The 15,256-nt window shown below is 41.9% G+C and overlaps 1 protein-coding gene across 19 annotated transcripts in view; it reads left to right on the forward strand.

The window, feature by feature from the left end:
• TCF4 (transcription factor 4) overlaps positions 1-15,256 on the forward strand; it is a 344,984-nt gene that overhangs the window by 307,530 nt on the left and 22,198 nt on the right. The gene's annotated exons all lie outside the window — the stretch shown is intronic.

Here is a 15,256-nt window from a genome sequence, read left to right on the forward strand (position 1 = left end):
AGACAATTTTATTTTTGAAAAAAACAAGATTGAAACATGCCACCCACCAAGAAAGTCCATAGATAATTAAAAATCAAAGGCCTGGAGAAAAAGGAATGTTTTTGCCTGGCACCTCAAGTTATGTAACAATGGCACCAGGTGAATCTCCCTGGGGAGAGCATTCCACAAGTGGGGAACCACCACATGAAAAAGCCTGTTCTCATGTTGCCGCCCTCCAGACCTCATGTGGAGAGGTCACATGAAAACGGCCTCAGATAATGATTGTAGGGTTCAGGTTGGTTTGTATGGGGAGGGTCCTTGAAGTATTGGGGTCCTGAGCCAGATAACACTTCGGTCAAAACCAGCACTTTGGATTTTTCTGGGGCAAAACCAGCACTTTTGCCCCAGTGAGGAGCCTGGCTGTTGAATTCTGCACCAGATGCAGTTTCCGAACTGTCTTCAAAGGCAGCTCCATGTATAAAACATTATAGTAATCTAACCCTAACAGTTATCAAAGCATTGGCACCAGAAGTTAGGCTATCCCTGTCAACATATGGATGGTAGCTGGGCCACCAACTGAAGCTGACGGAGGGCACTTTGCTCCACCAAGGCCACTTGAGTCTCAGGTGAAAGGGATGGATCCAGCAGTATCCCCAGGTTGAATGGAGTGTAACCCAATTGAGAGCAGTTGCCCTACCATTCATCAGGTCTAAGGAACCACCCACTAACAGTGCCTCACTTATGTGGATTGAGCTTCAGTTTACTGGCTCTCACCCAGTCCATTACCATTGTTCATGCTTTTAAAATCTGGTTGGAAGCCATCCTGTTGCTTCAGTCCTAATTATATCTATATCATCTATCTATCTATCGCTAGCTAGCTAGCTATCTCAAGGATACCTTTGGCCAAAACATTTGACTCTTTTCTTTGGACGGTGTGAATGCAAGATTCAGGGGGAAAGTACAAAGGAAAAGCACAGTGGGTGGTATCTAAGTTCTTCTCAAAGCTGACCTACTGAAATTAATGGACCTATGTTCATAAGGTCTATTAATTTCACTGTGTCTACCCTACCACTGCTTATAACCCTGTACTTCCCATAGGGGCAGCCATGTTAGTCCCTGTTGGTTAACTATGTTAGCTAGTTAGCGAACGGGCTGCAGCTCAGTGGCAGAGCGCCTGCTTTGCCTGCAGAAGGTCCCAGGATAAATCTCCCAACGGCAGTATCTCCAGATAGGGTGGGAGGGAGGGTGTAAACTCTGGAGATCCACTTTCAGTGAGTGTAAATAGTACTGAGCTAGATGGACTAACACTTGCACAGTCTGCGGAAGCGCAACCAAGAAGGCATCTTTTGGCATCTCAAACGTTCATCATGGCATATGTTTTCGTGGGCTGCAGTTCACCTCATTGGACGCAAAGTTGATGTTACACAAGCAGAAGCCAGCAGACATTCATGGGTAGCTGATGGGGTTTTCTACCCTCTCAAGGTACCCATGCCTGCAGTCCATGCTTGTGCTGGTTACTGAGAGGCTAGTGAAAGTTGAATCTGCATCTGTCAGAAATTCATAGCGAGCTTTCATTTTCTCCAGAATTCTGAATTAGACAAGTTGTTACACACACAGTCAGGGTCAGGGGTTCTTGTTCAGCCTGCAGCCTCCTATCTTTGAATGGAGTCTACAAGCTGACCTCCTGGCAACTACAGCAGCGTATTTTTTGTACATTTCTTCATTTTTGGTTTTCCTCACCCACCTCACACCTCTCCTAGTAAAGGGTTTTGAAGAACTTGAAAACATCCCACATTTTTTCTGTCTTATTTTGTGTAGTTCTCGTAAAGTTATTGCACAACTGCAGTTTTTGGAGTTTCCTCATGTTCACATCAGTCTGCATAGAAATCAAGGAATTATTGCCATATTGCTGTGTATTTTCTCTCTTTCTGTAGTTTGATGTCATAGACTTTCCCCCCCATGTGCCATCAAAGCCAACATATTGAAGGCAATTAAGAGATGTGATTTCAGACCAAACCTACGTTAGGCATATGCTTCAGTACTGAATTTGAATTGGAGGACAGGACATTTATTGTTAGTTGGTGTAATTAATCTTTTCATACAGTATTTTTTACATCTAAGTGCTGAATCTTGTTTGTACTTAACTACACACTTTGCTGCAAATATCCTACATGTTAAATGCATCTCAGAACAGAATAGATAGTGGAATAGCTGTCACTCTGCTTTTCAGGCAGAAGCAGGGAGTGGTGATGGTGAAACTATTTGTCCCTCTCTCTTAATGGCTTCTTACAGTGGGGAAAATCATAGCTCAATAGTAGAGCACGTGATTTACATGCAAAAGGTCCCAGGTTCAATACTTTGGCATTTCCAGTTTAAATTGGGAAAGATTCCCTGGGGAGCTGCTGATGGGCAGTGAGGATACCATTCATCTACAGCTGTCACATTATGGCCTGTTATTAGGTTGCAGCCTAGCCTAAGGTGTAGAGCAGTGTTTCCCAACCTTGGGCCTCCAGCTGTTTTTGAACTACAGTTCCCATCATCCCTGACCACTGGTCTTGCTAGCTAGGGATGATGGGAGTTGTAGTCCAAAAACAGATGGAGGCCCAAGGTTGGGAAACACTGGTGTAGAGCAACAGCAGTACTGCCACCATACAAATATATGCTAAAATTATGAAGTTGGTCACTATGTATGTATGTATGTATGTATGTACGTAGAGCCCAGATCTGAAAAGGTTGAAGACTATTGGTGTAGATAATACTGAGGTTGGTAGAACAGTGATCAGTCTCCAAGACCACTTCTTCTGTAACAAGCAGTCCTTCAGCTAATGTTAAAGCATGATATGAAGCTGCTTCAGGTTTAGCTTCTGTGTCAGCTTCTGCTAGGGCACAAAACTTTCTACCAGTTCCTTATCCATCAACCCTGTTCAAGTAGTGAGGAGAAATACTCTTTTAAGGTAAGGAAAGTTCCTTAGTCCATCAATTCTGATAAGAACTCTGCTCTTGTCAGACCAAAGCTTGTCTAGTCCAGCATTCTCTTTCTAGAGTGGCACTCAGGGGGAAGACCTGAGCACAACAGTACTCATCACACTTGTATTTCTCAGCAACTGGCATCCAGAGGCATACTGCCTTATCCTCCATGAAATTTTCCAATCCCCTTTTAAAGTTTACAGCCAATATGCACTGTCTGTCCTGATCTTCATCTTCATTGTGTTACCCCAGTTACAGTGTTATGAGTGAGGTAGAAAACCTCTTCCCTAGCTAATTTTTTCATATCATGCTTAAATTTTACATCGGTCATGCTTTCTCTTACTGGTCTTGCCCACCCCAAACTAAAAAACCCAAATGTTGTAACCTTTCCACATAAGGAAGTGCTTGAGCCCCTTTATCATTTTGGTTGCCCTCTTTTACACACTTGAAGAGTAGTTTGAATTCAATGGGGCTTACTCCCAGGTGAGTGGTTATAGGAGTACTGTCTAAATCTGGTTCCTCCACTCCCTTCCGTTCAGGAATCCTTCTCCTCTTACAGATTCCCATGTCTGCATTGACTTTCATTGTGAATAATTTTTAAAGTTACTATTTTCTGTGTTATCTTTCTATTCTATTATTCAAGCTAATCAGTGGTTGAATGTATAGAAGCTCAGCTCAGGCAATCATAATTACTACTTTGATGTTGACAGTCAGCAAATATAAAACCATTTTATAAGATGAGACTAAACTGGTTGTGCCAACTTTCATAAATACCATTGGGTGGTATTCAATTAATGAATCCCATCAGCAGAAACCCATGCAGGAACTTCAGCTTCTTCAGTGGGACTCCCCCACCCCATGCTCCCTGAAATTAGATTGAGGAGGGGTCAGGAGAAACCCTAGAACATCATGGGAACAGGAGAGGAGGGGTCGTTCTGTCTGGCAAGATGAAATGCTTTTGCTGATGAAGCATTCGGAGGAGCACAATGTTGGATTCCATTCATTTTGGTGTTTGTCAAGTCAAGTTCTGGTTTATTGTTCATCCAATTGACCATTACAATGCACAGTAAAGAGTTTGCAGACTGTCAGAGACAGTCAAACAATCTCCAGCATAACTGGAATAAAACCAAGTATAATTAAAATCAGGTACAAAATTGCACTACAGTTACTGACATGAACTAACCAGCAATCTCACATCTGTCAAAACCATCCAAATGACTGAATGGTCACTTTTTACACTGAATAAGATAGATTTGTTGCAAGTAGCTGCTGCTGAGAATGTTGTGGAAAATTTAGTTACAGCCGGAAATCTGCCTTTTAGTACAAAAGCCGAAAGGTAGTTGTGCTCGCTTTGGCAGCACATATACGAAAAGCTGAAAGGTAGTTGATAGAGTTCCCCATGTCGAAACCCAAGGAACATCCTGTGAGGTTTTGGGGTCTGGTTGAAAGATGTACAAGAAAGCAAAAACTGCGGTAGAGTCTACTGTCTGGTTCATCCCATAAATACATGTTGTTTTATGAATTTCATATAGGCAAAGAGGAACTTGAGTTCCATGGCAAAATCAACACAATGATTCATTATTAATGTGCTGCTTAATCACCATTTGACAATAAAAGCAATCAAATGTCTTAAGAAAGCACACCTGCTTTTTCATTGCAGAAACTAGGTACTCACCCCTGAAAAATGTACTGCTCACAGTTCATTCCCATTGAGGGGAGACTTAATTTGATAGAAAACAAAAACATCAGTTAATTAGGTCCATTAGGCAAACTACTTCAGTATTATGTATTTATGAATTGTGACCTGAGTTCTACCTGAGGCCATATCTAATAGGAGCCAGAAAAATCTATGATTCCATTCTTCCATCATAGCTCTCCAAGCTTCGTGTTTTGGATCCAAATGTGTCAATTTCCTTTAAACAATTTATTTTAATCTGGCTTTCATGGTAGAAACTGCACTGCTGATATTTTCCAGACAAGGAGCATCTGATTCAGTAAGCTCTGAAGACTATGGTTATCTTGCCATGGTTAAATTTCTCTTCCTTTATGATGAATAATAAGGCACATGCAAACATCATTGTAAAACTCTACAGCTCTGAAATAACTAACATAACGTGTCCAATGGAATGGTTTGCAATCTCTTGTGCACTTACTCCTGTACTCAGTCCCAGAGAATTTGCATGTGTTTCACTTGACCTGTCTGCTGAGAGTTCTAAACGAGTGTTGACAAAATGGGAAGCCAGCCCAGAAGATCCTACAATAGGGACCAGTTTGATCTATCACTCTGGCCAGAAGTCCATGTCCAGATTATACACCAAAAAGAAAGGCAGGGGAAGCATGTATTGGGTTGTGAAGTAGCATCTTAGCAGTTTAGGGACAGCACTGAAAAATGTCGGGACTAACTCTCTGCAAGGAATTATAGTGTATTAACAGAACAGCACTGGGCTACATTCAGAACTCATTATTCCAGTTCTCCCTTTAAAAACATGTGATTTGGACCAGCTGCTCTTGGCTAAATTCTTACTCTTTGCCCAGGTTTAATGCTTACAAATCAGTGTTGCTGTATGTAGCCAGCCTCCTCATTCAAATCAAGATGAAAGGCAGTGGATTTATGGCAGTTATTACCACTGAGTTTTGTTTGTCATTAAAAATGCGGAGAGAAGGACCATTTGAACAAAGGAACTCTGCAGACATTGCCTCTTAAAAGTAAAGTTAAAAGCAATGGTGTTTTGAGCACTGTATTATTAAAGGCTAGAAGTAGACCATAGGAATTTATAGATAACTACATAAATGCTTGCTTGAAATAGTCTACCCACTAGACCAGGAAGCTGGAAAGATGCTTTTTCAGCATCCTCATTCCTGACTTTCCCCAATAAAAAATATCATGAACCAGGCACGATTTTGTTTCTGTATCGTAGTTGCTGAGAATTCACAAAAAAAGGAAATTCTGGTTTGTACTTTAGATTGCCCTCTGGTGATGTATTAGGTTCCCCTGGGATACATAGGATCTTAAGATTTGGGTTTGTACGAAGTGATTCCATGCACAAACACATACCGCATCGTGTTTAAACAATACTGCTTTTAATGAAGAAATCTGGCTCTATTAAAAGCCAGATCTGTGACTTGCAACTATTCCTGTATATCTGCTCTCAATCAAGAGAGAGAGGAGAGGTTCCATCTCTCTCTCTCTGCCCTGCCCCCCCCCCCCCCACTTCTTGGGTAGCTTTTCTTTCTCTCTCTCCTTTTTTGCTTTGCATATGTTAAACTGATGCAACATGCACCCAGGGCATCACTTCAGAGAGAGTTGTTCCATAAATATGTACTTCTCTCTTATATGCCAGATGTAGCTAAGGAAAGACTTGGGAGCGGGGGGAGGGCGGCCAGAAATGTCAGCTCGGCATATATAGTTCTTGATGGAAATATCTGACCCTTGAATTTGGCTTCCTGCAATGAAAGAGCAGGTATTTGTCCTCTGGTTTGTTTGCTTTCTTTATCAAATGGTGATTATGCAGCATGTAAAGTATGAAACTCGTGTGTTGATTTTGCCGCTGATCTCAAGTTCCTGTTTGCTTATGCGAAATTTATAAAATAATAAATGAACCTCAGGCACAAAGTACAGTTAACACAGTAACACCAGTGACGGGCAGGCAATTTCATTTGGAAACATGACCAAAAAACAGAAAAACCTCCGCCAAAGACAAGCCAGTGAAGGCTTTGCAAATGCCACTCTTTGTTTCCTCTTGCAGGAGGGGGCAGAGAACCCCAGTTTCTGGTAGTTTGTAGACAGCATTATTCACTGTCTGAAACTGTTGCTTGTGAGAAAGCATCAGGGCTGCTATTTTCTTTCTGGAAAACTGGTCTAAATTTTGAAGTAAAAACACCAAGAACAAAGGAAATAGTTTTTGAGTAGAGTCAGTCTTAAGTTAGCCTTTGACCATTTGATACATTCCACACTGAAAAGGAAGTTGAAAGGGGGGGGGAGGAGAGAAATAATAAAAAAAAAATCAAGGAGGACACTGGTAATGTTTTCCACATTTGAATTTTAATACATGAAACAGGCTATAAAACTTTGGCCAGCTGCAGTAAATAAAGTAGCAGTGGGAGGTATGGACCGGAAACTTGTTCAGAATGTGCTGCTGGGAGCTGCTCTGCCCACTGTACACCTTCCTTTGTCAGCTTTGTACCTTTTGGGGGGCGGGTGATGTGGGGAAGGGGGTACATTTAAAGTAATCTGAGACGCGGTCCAGAACGCAAGTTAGTTTCCAGAAGTCTTTTCTTATGAAATAACCAGCACACACTCCTATATGAATTCTACTGCTCATGGGAAGAAAAACCACAACAGCTTATAATATTAATAAAAGGGAGAGCATGTGTGCAGTGCTGTTTCTCTCCTGCCGCTGCTGATTCATCTTTGGAACTCACCTTTTCCATGAAGCTTTTGCCTTAGCCTCTTAAATACTCCCCTTCGGCCGTAGTAATCAAGGTTACCATTTGCAATCTTTGCATTTCCTTACATTCATCCCTTGCTCTTCCATTTCTCTCTCACCTGTGTTGTCGCTCCCACAGTCCAAATTTAGATTAGAGACCTGCCTTCCTCCTTTTCTGTTTATGAATTTCTAAAAGCAGTCCTATGTACATTGATGGCAGTGCATTCATAGAATTGTGGAGGACCACGAAAGGTCATCTGGTGCAGGGCCCAGCAATCTAGGAACCATAGGTAAAGAACACCTGGCAGATGGCCAACCAGCATCTATGTAACAATCTCAAGTGAAAACTTCCATTCATCAGAATAAATGATATTCCTTTAACCTTGGTAGTAGAGTCAGGCATGGGATTCCAAAGAGATCATTAGATGGTGGATTTTTACTGTTTCAACAAACTTTAACTAACTTAAGGCCATTCAGAAAGACTGCAGGAGTTACAGGCCAAAGACTCATTCATATAAGTTGGTCTGTTTTCCCCCCTGAAAGAAAGCAGCCCACTAGTCCCCCAAAGCACGACTCTTTTAGCTTCTTAATTCTGGCCTATAGCAGCTGGCCTTCCAGGACAGGATTCTGTCTCCTCCACTGCGCAACATAAAATGGGATAGCCAGATTTTCTCATCTCCACTTCTGTGCAGGAGCAACAAACCATCATCCCTGGCTCAGATTATGTCTGAACTGGGCATTGTGTTTTCCCCCCACTCCAAACCACCACTTCTAGCCATGGTGCTCTTTGGTCGTAATGCAAAGCCAGAGATGATGCTCTGTTTCTCCAGGGTGCAAGCAGAGAGGATCATAGCTCACGAGATCAGTGTGTATACAGTGAACCATTAACTAGGGCTTACTGTGTTGTGCAAACGAGGCCAATATGAAAACCCTCTGCCTATGACCCTGGAGACCACTGCCAACCACCATAGACAGTACTGGACTAGATAAACAAATGATTTGAACCGTATATGTCTGGAGACCACTGCCAACCACCATAGACAGTACTGGACTAGATAAACAAATGATTCGAACCGTATATGTCAAGATTCTTAAAATGCTATCTTTCCCTCTGCTGGGCAAGTTCTCTCTCCAGTGGGAATTAGAACAGTTCCCTGTCATCAGATACAAGAGGTGAGGACTTTTGAAAGAGACTATCACAGGAATTGAGATAAGGTGTTCTGAGAGTCTTCAGTCATTGAAATACAGTGGTGCCCCGCAAGACGAATGCCTCGCAAGATAGAAAACTCGCTAGACGAAAGAGTTTTCCATTTTGGAGGTGCTTCGCAAAACGAATTTCCTATGGTCTTGCTTCGCAAGACGAGAATGTCTTGCGAGTTCCTGCGTTCCCCCCCTTTTTCTAAGCCGCTTATCCGCTTATCCGATAAGCCGCTAAAAGTCGCTAATAGCGCTAATCCGCTAAGCCGTCAATGGGCTTGCTTCGCAAGATGAAAAAACCACTAGACGAAGAGAGTCGCGAACGGATTCTTTTCGTCTTGCGAGGCACCACTGTAATTTAGGTGCACCCAGGTTGTCCAGGCCTTTGCTTTGTAGTCTCTGTAACATAAAAACTGATCTACCTGCAACATGGATGTTTGTCTGTGATTGCACAGGACACGCTGTGAAAATAGGGCTTCAAATACACCCAAATATAAAATTGGCTGGCCCAGAAAAATACACCATATTTTGGGGGGAAATCCACTAAAGAAAGAGAATATTGTAGTTAGCAAACTGATAACACCTTTTTTGACATGATCGGCAGCCGTTGTTCTGACTTCGGACAGCTCCTGCCGCTGTACGAATATTGGACGATTTTGTTTAGAGATGTTTAAAGAGAGTTTGGCAAAGTGGCATTTGTATGATAACACTAGCAGTGGAATTGTGAGGTATATGTTTTTCATCCCCGTGCAACAAATGTTGAGTTGCAGAAGCAGAGAGCTGGTTTGCACATAACACTGAGCCAAACTATGGCTTCATGCTATAACACACAAATCTGAGGGCTTCCCAGGGATGAGATTGCAGCCACCACTCTCCTTCCCCAGTCCTCCTGCTGTGAACTAAGTCACATAACACTAAACGAGTCTCGGGATTAGCACAAATGGATTGCAGCTGCTTCGTTTCTCCTGTGAGCCTGATCCTTCCATGGTTTGGCTTAGCATGTTGTCCAAACTCAGATTCTTTGTTGGCCTCCTCTGGACAAACCACAAGCTGTAAGTCCTAGAACAAGTCCTGGCAACTACTGATGGAGAATGACAAACCACAAGCCCAGGTTTAGACAACACACTAAGCCAAACCATGGCTTTCCTGATGGCAGTGCACCAAGAGCGGCAGGACCAGAGGAGGAACCTGTACATTTGCAGTAAGCCGTAGTTTTATGTGCAAAACAGCTTATTATGTCGATTGAAAATTCTGTGAGTGGAGTTCCAAGATTGCTCTTGCATCTTATCCCTGCATCCTTAAAAATCTGTGCTGGTGGGTTGTGGAACTTTCGTAAACAGCACAGGAGGCGCTGCAAGGGAGAAGGGGAAACCAGCAACAACAACAAAAAATCCCTTACCCCTAACTTTCCATTCCACTGCATTCAAGCCCCTTCCACAAACAAAAGGGTGCATTTCATTCATGAAAAGGCACGTTTGGATCCAGCCTCCTATGTTTGGGGGATACTGCTGTCAATTTGCCTGTTTGCTTCACATGATCGCACACAGGAAGACCACATGCTTGTCCGTGTGTTTTTAAACATCCAAATTAGATTAACTCATGGAATTTTCCGCCCTTAGGAAATAAAGTAGCAGTTGTTTTATGGCATTTGTATCAAAAGAGGGGAACAACTTAAAATCATCTTAAAGGCTGTGCCTTGTTTACTAAGTAAAAGGAATACATTGCTTAACTCTTGTCACATTTAGCATTATCACAATAATGCAAAAAGGTATTGTGACATTGGTTTTTTTTTAATTGAAAAAAAGGTTTTCTTTCACAAACAATAAAACATCTTGTTGAATCATTTAAAAAGGGGCTGCAGCCAATCATTTTATATAACGTTTGAGCCTATCTAATTTTGTGAGCGTTACAAATTCTGTATAATTATATCCCACACTTAAAATCATTTTTGAACTGTAGTGTTGATGGTTAGTATAACAGTGATAGCAGGGGATCCAGACATTATATAAAATGACACTTAAAAAACCAAAAACCTAATACAATGGCTTCATTCATTTGAAACTAACTAATTAGGTGTATTGTTAAAACAGTAGTATTTGGTTTCCACGTTTTAATTTAGCATTAGCCTGTGTTCCCTGCTTTTCCACACATGGATGGCTCCATTGTGCAGCTGGGTGTGTGAAAGTTATTGGAGAATAGGAAGTCTCTGGGTAACATTTCTCCAGCGCTGCCCTGATTTCTATTTCCCCTGTAGCGTAGATGAGAAACAGCTGTCTTTTGTTTAAAAAGCTGTTTTGTAAAACGTCTGAATCTTGAGGTGTAGAGTTGAGGTCACCATTCAACAGGTGCTTAGAAGCAAGTGGGGAAGAAAGAGGGAGAGACTGGGCTAGCTGCATGTGTCTCTTGAAAGATATTCTTCTCTTCCTTAAGAATAAGGCATCCAGCCTACCCCATTTCACTGTTTATTTTGACTCTGTGGGTTGCGCTTGCAGGGCCATTACGTACAGCTAAACACTAATATTCCTAATCCCGTAGCTTTTGGATCTTGAGCGTCTCCAAATTCAGCCAGTATGTAAAATGAATAATCATCTCCGTAGGAAGGAAATCATTGCTGACTTTATTTCATTGGCAGCGGTGATCGCTGCTCCCCATGCTTTGCTCGATTCACATTTTAAAGCACCGCGGTCTCCTTTCCACCTTGTGAGTTAAACAAAGAATGCCAAATCAGCCAATTTAGGTGCTTAGGGAGAGGAGTAAGTGTGTGACTGCTGCGGGAGAAAGAGGCAGCAGTCCCCATAAGATAGCCTCCCAAAGGGCAAGAAATTTCCTCAGATGTATTAAAACGCTGCAAAAGTGCATGTGTTAGCCGTCTATAGGCACAAAGGAACTGCATCCCCTCCCGTGGATTATTAACATCTGTTTGTCCAGTAGGGGATGGATCTTAGCATTGTTGTTTTTGTATCTCTAGAAGAAAATTAGTTTGAGAAGTTGGCTCTTCCCATTGAGTGGACATGTGAAGCCAAATAAAACTTCCTTTTGTGCGGAGCTCATGGGCCCGAGTTGAGCAATGTCGCAATTCTTTCAATAATAATGATAATAATGCTAGATTATCCAACCCCGCCACCCCCGTTTTTAAAAAAGAACAGAATAGGAAGAGCATAGAAAAATGTGTGGAGTGCTGCCATATTGTCTTCTCTTACAGTATGCAGAAACATGAAAATAACTCCCCCTTCCCTTGTTTATAGCTGGTTGCTCCCTCTACTTAAGACGTGGCACTGTACCTCTCTCTCTTTCGCGCGCTCTCTCTTGAAAGCCAAACTTCTGCTTTGCCACTTTTGGTTACGTTTAAATGGATTTTGCATATGACGACCACTTGCAGAATGCCTTTTTCATAAGCTGTTTGGAAAGCTGCTTATTACTCTGTGGTACTTTTCTGTATTAAAAAGAAAACTGTTAAACTTTGCTATTTTTTCTTGATTTAATGCTGCTCATACTGATTCTCTCCCTCTCCCCCCCCCCCCGGGGTTACTATGAAATCCTTTCTTTTGCTTTTGATCTTATTTATAGCTAAGCCACCAGTCATATGGAAACTATTATTGTATAGCATGGAGATGAAAGACTTTGAGCACAGTTAAATAAGAGTGAATAATTCGGACCAATAACATGCACACACAGTGTGAGAACCCGATTCTGTTGGAAGTGTCCCTCGTCATTCCCTTTTTCCTTAGCCATGGAAGTTTATAAGAGCTGTGCACAAACCTGCTTTCCATCCAGCTTATGCATTTTGACAGTGTTGGGCTCATGTTAACACACATCACCTTGTGGACTGCTTGCCATCATCTTTCCTTGCCCTTTTCGTTAACACTTCTAATTGGATTCTTTTTTTAAAATGGTCATCATTTAAAACGTATTAAATAGGGTGTGCATAAGGACCTGCCATTATTTTATTTGGTTGGCTGTATTCTTCCAAACGTGCATTAGTCAGTAACGGCGGCTTTGGCAACACAGCTTTGTTTGCTTGACAAGCTCTATCTTCATTGATTGCAGGTGCCCAATTTTTCTTACGAAAAGGAGGCTGACCAGAACTGGTTTTCCAAAGTGTCTCAATTCAGTTATAGCATACAATATAGAGGACGCTCCTTTATACTATCAGACCACTGATCTATCTGGCTCAGTAATGCGTCCCCTGATTGGTAGTGGCTGCCCAATAGTTCGGGCAAAAAATCTTTTCCAGTCCTGCGACAATCAATCTTTAACGGTTTCACACATTTTCACTATTAACCTAGACCAAAACATATTAAAAAACTTAGTGAAGTAATGCATTTTCTGAGGACCAACTAGCGGTGGAGTTTTTCAATTTTTAAGCAAGTTTCTTGGGTGGGGAGAGGGGACTAGATCAGCCCAGTTGCCCATCTAGTTTAGCATCCTGTTCTCACAGTAGCCATTCAGATCCCTATAGGGAGCCAAACTGCACTCAGTTCACTTGTGATTCCTAGCAAATGTCATTCAGAGGCGTACTGCCTCTGACAGTGGAGGTAGAACATGGCCATCATAGCTAGTGGCCGCTGACAGCCCTTTATTTCATATATAATTATGATGCCCACCTTGAACACACCAAGGCTATGCTATACATCAAAACAATATTGGCAATCTGTTCACATGATTATGAATGTACGAGACCCACTCTGAATTCTAGATTACTAAAAAGTGTAACAGAATTTTGATTCGGGTCAAGGTGTTGTGTGGCATTCAGTAGTGGGAGATTTGGTTATCCGTTAATCCGATGAGATTTAGGCTGCAATTTACCTGGTGTAGGGATGTGGGAGAAATTCATTTCAGTTCGGATTTTATAGGCAATCCTACTTAATTCTCACTTCCTGAAACAGTACAAGAACCAAAACACACCAATCTTTCAAAATTCGCAGTTCTCTGAATTTTGCAGTGAAGTTCTCCAGCCAAGTAATGTGTACAGAAATGCATAAGCTAGGACAGTGGCGGATGAAATATACATGCTAGTGAAAATAACATACAAAATACCACTGTTTTATGGGAAATTGCTTTGCGAAAATGTGTGTATTAGGAGAAATTCGTGAATTTCCATGAGGACATTGAACCCCATTCAGTTCAATAGCACTTGCTTCTGGTTAGGATTGCAGTGTTAAGACAGTTTTATAAAAACGAAAACAAAGGTGCAATGTGCACCCCCCTTTTTTTTTGCCTCATGTTTGTCGTTGAGAATTCCAAAGCTGTGAAGATACACCAATTTCTCCCATTTGCTTTCTTTTGAGAACTGGTTTCAATTTTCTTTAAAGTAATTATACCTCAAAAGTAAGAAAACTTTTGAAGTTCTGCCCCTCAGTATGAAAAGAGTTAACTGTAAGCAGCAGCAGGGTATACTTCTCATAACTTCATAAGAAACCTTCCTCCATTGTTTTAATTTTTTGCAGCTTTTATCTGCTGCCCACAATTCACAAACTTCAGAGTGCCCATCTGTGTGCAATAAAAGTTAACATTTGGATGAGTGTTTCTTACCACTTTTAAAGATGCGCTTTTAGGGCTAAATGGTGTGTTTTTTTCCACGTTAGAGCAAATACATTTTGCCTTCCTTTGATATGACAGATACTGGCAGGGTAATTGAAACTGGAATTTAACACTCTGAGCCTGTCAGGTATAATTGATATTTCACGGGGAGATTACGATTCAAAGACACCAAAACAGTTTTCTGTGTCGATGGGTGTCTGATTACAGTGAGAATACATCAACTTTTCTTTCCGTGTTTACTGGGTGGGGGGTGGGAGGGGATGATCTCATCTATCAAATATGTATACTTAACAGTTTAATGTGAATGAGGTTTTTGTGCCTGCTTGTACAGATGTAGCCGTGTACAGAGCCATGTATACTCTAGGCAAGTAGAAAATCCACATTCAGGGAGGTAGCCAGTGGGTGTGCCAAGAAACCACAATCTAGAGAAAGTTTTCCTGCCCAAATTGAAATCTTGCTGCTCATATCCCAATGATGGCAATAGAAGTTAAGCGTGCATATGTTTCTCTTGATTCCACAGCAATTCTGCCGTCAGATTAAATTATGCACACCTTGTCAATTTTAGTTTATTTTGCTCTGGATCTAGCATTCAGGTTACCATAAAACAAGGAAATGTTTTGGAGATCGTGGAAGAAAAGAGGGCAGGTTGAGGTTGAGATTCTTGCCTGGGGTAGTTCCATTAAATATACCAAGCCTCTGGGCAAAGCTCCAGTTGTTTTACCTTGCACTCCAATCCTGCACATGCCCTTTCACTCATCGCCTCGTCCTCTAGCCCGCTGCCCATAGCAGTTGCAGGCTAGGCAATAGAACTGGTGGAGAATCTGGGTAGGAAGCACAGTGGCTGCTGCCTCACACCCAGAGCTTTCAGGGATGGGGAGTCAGTGGTTCTCCAGATGTTGCTGTGCTCCAGCTCCCATCAGCCTCAGTCAGAATGGCCAATCCAATGGTCAGGGATGATTATGTGAGTTGTAGGCCAGCAACATCTGGAGGTCAACAGGTTCCCCATTCCTTGTTTAAAGGGAGGGGAACTATTAGAGAGCATCAAAGTGTGCTGCTCCTTCATCACTAGAACTCTCCATATGTGTACAATGTCATTAAAAAGCTGAAAATGAGAAAACAACAAGAACAGAATGGCTCCTTTGGTT

This window comes from Podarcis cretensis, assembly GCF_951804945.1.
Source record: "Podarcis cretensis genome assembly, chromosome: 11".
Classification (NCBI taxonomy): Eukaryota; Metazoa; Chordata; class Lepidosauria; order Squamata; family Lacertidae; genus Podarcis; species Podarcis cretensis.